Raw genomic sequence first — 5291 nt, 5'->3', positions numbered from 1 at the left:
AGCACGTTGGGTAGGAGTAGAAGACAGAGAGAGCACGTTGGGTAGGGGTAGAAGACAGACATTACGTTGGGTATGGGTAGAAGACAGAGAGAGCACGTTGGGTAGGGGTAGAAGACAGAGCATGTTGGGTAGGGGCAGAAGACAGAGAGAGCACGTTGGGTAGGGGTAAAAGACAGAGAGAGCACGTTGGGTAGTGATAGAAGACAGAGAGAGCACGTTGGGTAGGGGTAGAAGACAGAGAGAGCACGTTGGGTAGGAGTAGAAGACAGAGAGAGCACGTTGGGTAGGGGTAGAAGACAGACATTACGTTGGGTATGGGTAGAAGACAGAGAGAGCACGTTGGGAAGGGGGAGAAGACAGAGAGAGCACGTTGGGTAGGGTAGAAGACAGACATTACGTTGGGTATGGGTAGAAGACAGAGAGAGCACGTTGGGTAGTGATAGAAGACAGAGAGAGCACGTTGGGTAGGGGTAGAAGACAGAGAGAGCACGTTGGGCAGGGGTAGAAGACAGAGAGCACGTTAGGCATGGGTAGAAGACAGAGAGAGGACGTTGGGTAGGGGTAGAAGACAGTAAGAGCACTTTGGGTAGGGAGAGAAGTAAGAGAGCACGTTGGGTATGGGTAGAAGACAGAGAGCACGTTGGGTAGGGGTAGAAGACAGAGAGAGCACGTTGGGAAGGGGGAGAAGACAGAGAGAGCACGTTGGGTAGGGGTAGAAGACAGAGAGAGCACATTGGGTAGGGTAGAAGACAGAGAGCATGTTGGGTAGGGGGAGAAGACAGAGAGAGCACGTTGGGTAGGGTAGAAGACAGAGAGAGCACGTTGGGTAGGGGTAGAAGACAGAGAGAGCACGTTGGGTAGGGTAGAAGACAGAGAGCACGTTGGGTAGGGGGAGAAGACAGAGAGAGCACGTTGGGTAGGGGTAGAAGACAGAGAGAGCACGTTGGGTAGGGTAGAAGACAGAGAGAGCACGTTGGGTAAGGGTAGAAGACAGAGAGAGCACGTTGGTTAGGGGTAGAAGACAGAGAGCACGTTGGGTAGGTGTAGAAGACAGAGAGCACGTTGGGTAGGGTAGAAGACAGAGAGCACGTTGGGTAGGGGCAGAAGACAGAGAGCACGTTGGGTAGGGGTAGAAGACAGAGAGAGAGAGCACGTTGGGTAGGGTAGAAGACAGAGAGAGCATGTTGGGTAGTGATAGAAGACAGAGAGAGCACGTTGGGTAGGCGTAGAAGACAGAGAGAGCACGTTGGGTAGGGTAGAAGACAGAGAGAGCATGTTGGGTAGGTTATAAGACAGAGAGAGCATGTTGGGTAGGGTAGAAGACAGAGAGAGCACGTTGGGTAGGGTAGAAGACAGAGAGAGCACGTTGGGTAGGGTAGAAGACAGAGAGAGCACGTTGGGTAGGGGTAGAAGACAGAGAGAGGAAGTTGGGTAGGGGTAGAAGACAGTAAGAGCACGTTGGGTAGGGGTAGAAGACAGAGAGCACGTTGGGTAGGGGTAGAAGACAGAGAGAGCACGTTGGGTAGGGGTAGAAGACAGAGAGAGCACGTTGGGTAGAAGACAGAGAGAGCATGTAGGGTAGAAGACAGAGAGAGCACGTTGGGTAGGGTAGAAGACAGAGAGAGCACGTTGGGTAGGGGTAGAAGACAGTAAGAGCACGTTGGGTAGGGGTAGAAGACAGAGAGCACGTTGGGTATGGGTAGAAGACAGAGAGCACGTTGGGTATGGGTAGAAGACAGAGAGAGCACGTTGGGTAGGGTAGAAGACAGAGAGAGCATGTTGGGTAGGGGTAGAAGACAGAGAGAGGACGTTGGGTAGGGGTAGAAGACAGTAAGACCACGTTGGGTAGGGGTAGAAGACAGAGAGCACGTTGGGTATGGGTAGAAGACAGAGAGCACGTTGGGTAGGGGTAGAAGACAGAGAGAGCACGTTGGGTAGTGATAGAAGACAGAAAGAGCACGTTGGGTAGGGTAGAAGACAGAGAGAGCACGTTGGGTAGGAGTAGAAGACAGAGAGAGCACGTTGGGTAGGGGTAGAAGACAGAGAGCACGTTGGGTATGGGTAGAAGACAGAGAGAGCACGTTGGGTAGGGGTAGAAGACAGAGAGAGCACGTTGGGTAGTGATAGAAGACAGAGAGAGCACGTTGGGTAGGGGTAGAAGACAGAGAGAGCACTTTGGGTAGGGGTAGAAGACAGAGAGGGCATGTTGGGTAGGAATAGAAGACAGAGAGAGCACGTTGGGTAGGGGTAGAAGACAGAGAGAGCACGTTGGGTAGGGGTAGAAGACAGAGAGAGCACGTTAGGTAGTGATAGAAGACAGAGAGAGCACGTTGGGTAGGGGTAGAAGACAGAGAGAGGACGTTGGGTAGGGTAGAAGACAGAGAGAGCACGTTGGGTAGGGGCAGAAGACAGAGAGAGGATGTTGGGTAGGGGTAGAAGACAGTAAGAGCACGTTGGGTAGGGGTAGAAGACAGAGAGAGCACGTTGGGTAGGGGTAGAAGACAGAGCGCACGTTGGGTAGGGGGAGAAGACAGAGAGAGCACGTTGGGTAGGGGTAGAAGACAGAGAGAGCACGTTGGGTAGGGTAGAAGACAGAGAGAGCACGTTGGGTAGGGTAGAAGACAGCGAGAGCACGTTGGGTAGGGGTAGAAGACAGAGAGAGAGGACGTTGGGTAGGGTAGAAGACAGTAAGAGCACGTTGGGTAGGGGGTAGAAGACAGAGAGCACGTTGGGTATGGGTAGAAGACAGAGAGCACGTTGGGTAGGGGTAGAAGACAGAGATAGCACGTTGGGTAGGGGTAGAAGACAGAGAGCAAGTTGGGTAGGGTAGAAGACAGAGAGAGCACGTTGGGTAGGGGTAGAAGACAGAGAGAGCACGTTGGGTAGGGGTAGAAGACAGAGAGAGCACGTTGGGTAGGTGTAGAAGACAGAGAGCACGTTGGGTAGGGTAGAAGACAGAGAGCACGTTGGGTAGGGGCAGAAGACAGAGAGCACGTTGGGTAGGGGTAGAAGACAGAGAGAGAGAGCACGTTGGGTAGGGTAGAAGACAGAGAGAGCATGTTGGGTAGTGATAGAAGACAGAGAGAGCACGTTGGGTAGGCGTAGAAGACAGAGAGAGCACGTTGGGTAGGGTAGAAGACAGAGAGAGCATGTTGGGTAGGTTATAAGACAGAGAGAGCATGTTGGGTAGGGTAGAAGACAGAGAGAGCACGTTGGGTAGGGTAGAAGACAGAGAGAGCACGTTGGGTAGGGTAGAAGACAGAGAGAGCACGTTGGGTAGGGGTAGAAGACAGAGAGAGGAAGTTGGGTAGGGGTAGAAGACAGTAAGAGCACGTTGGGTAGGGGTAGAAGACAGAGAGCACGTTGGGTAGGGGTAGAAGACAGAGAGAGCACGTTGGGTAGGGGTAGAAGACAGAGAGAGCACGTTGGGTAGAAGACAGAGAGAGCATGTAGGGTAGAAGACAGAGAGAGCACGTTGGGTAGGGTAGAAGACAGAGAGAGCACGTTGGGTAGGGGTAGAAGACAGTAAGAGCACGTTGGGTAGGGGTAGAAGACAGAGAGCACGTTGGGTATGGGTAGAAGACAGAGAGCACGTTGGGTATGGGTAGAAGACAGAGAGAGCACGTTGGGTAGGGTAGAAGACAGAGAGAGCATGTTGGGTAGGGGTAGAAGACAGAGAGAGGACGTTGGGTAGGGGTAGAAGACAGTAAGACCACGTTGGGTAGGGGTAGAAGACAGAGAGCACGTTGGGTATGGGTAGAAGACAGAGAGCACGTTGGGTAGGGGTAGAAGACAGAGAGAGCACGTTGGGTAGTGATAGAAGACAGAAAGAGCACGTTGGGTAGGGTAGAAGACAGAGAGAGCACGTTGGGTAGGAGTAGAAGACAGAGAGAGCACGTTGGGTAGGGGTAGAAGACAGAGAGCACGTTGGGTATGGGTAGAAGACAGAGAGAGCACGTTGGGTAGGGGTAGAAGACAGAGAGCACGTTGGGTAGTGATAGAAGACAGAGAGAGCACGTTGGGTAGGGGTAGAAGACAGAGAGAGCACTTTGGGTAGGGGGTAGAAGACAGAGAGGGCATGTTGGGTAGGAATAGAAGACAGAGAGAGCACGTTGGGTAGGGGTAGAAGACAGAGAGAGCACGTTGGGTAGGGGTAGAAGACAGAGAGAGCACGTTAGGTAGTGATAGAAGACAGAGAGAGCACGTTGGGTAGGGGTAGAAGACAGAGAGAGGACGTTGGGTAGGGTAGAAGACAGAGAGAGCACGTTGGGTAGGGGCAGAAGACAGAGAGAGGACGTTGGGTAGGGGTAGAAGACAGTAAGAGCACGTTGGGTAGGGGTAGAAGACAGAGAGAGCACGTTGGGTAGGGGTAGAAGACAGAGCGCACGTTGGGTAGGGGGAGAAGACAGAGAGAGCACGTTGGGTAGGGGTAGAAGACAGAGAGAGCACGTTGGGTAGGGTAGAAGACAGAGAGAGCACGTTGGGTAGGGTAGAAGACAGCGAGAGCACGTTGGGTAGGGGTAGAAGACAGAGAGAGGACGTTGGGTAGGGGTAGAAGACAGTAAGAGCACGTTGGGTAGGGGTAGAAGACAGAGAGCACGTTGGGTATGGGTAGAAGACAGAGAGCACGTTGGGTAGGGGTAGAAGACAGAGATAGCACGTTGGGTAGGGGTAGAAGACAGAGAGCAAGTTGGGTAGGGTAGAAGACAGAGAGAGCACGTTGGGTAGGGGTAGAAGACAGAGAGAGCACGTTGGGTAGGGGTAGAAGACAGAGAGAGCACGTTGGGTAGGGGTAGAAGACAGAGAGAGCACGTTGGGTAGGGGTAGAAGACAGAGAGAGCATGTTGGGTAGGGGTAGAAGACAGAGAGCACGTTGGGTAGGGGTAGAAGACAGAGAGAGCACGTTGGGTAGGGGTAGAAGACAGAGAGAGCACGTTGGGTAGTGATAGAAGACAGAGAGCACGTTGGGTAGGGGTAGAAGACAGAGAGCACGTTGGGTAGGGTAGAAGACAGAGAGAGCACGTTGGGTAGTGATAGAAGACAGAGAGCACGTTGGGTAGGGGTAGAAGACAGAGAGCACGTTGGGTAGGGGTAGAAGACAGAGAGAGCACGTTGGGTAGGGGTAGACAAGTGTGTGCCTTTCCAAATCATGTCCAATCAATTGAATTTACCACAGGTGGACTCCAATCAAGTTGTAGAAACATCTCAAGGATGATCAATGCAAACAGGATGCACATGAGCTCAATTTCGAGTCTCATAGCAAAGTGTCTGAATACTTATGTAAATAAGGT

This window comes from Coregonus clupeaformis, unplaced genomic scaffold (assembly GCF_020615455.1).
Source record: "Coregonus clupeaformis isolate EN_2021a unplaced genomic scaffold, ASM2061545v1 scaf3293, whole genome shotgun sequence".
Taxonomy (NCBI): domain Eukaryota; kingdom Metazoa; phylum Chordata; class Actinopteri; order Salmoniformes; family Salmonidae; genus Coregonus; species Coregonus clupeaformis.
The sequence above is the reverse complement of the archived record's forward strand: the minus strand, read 5'-3'. Positions refer to the sequence as shown.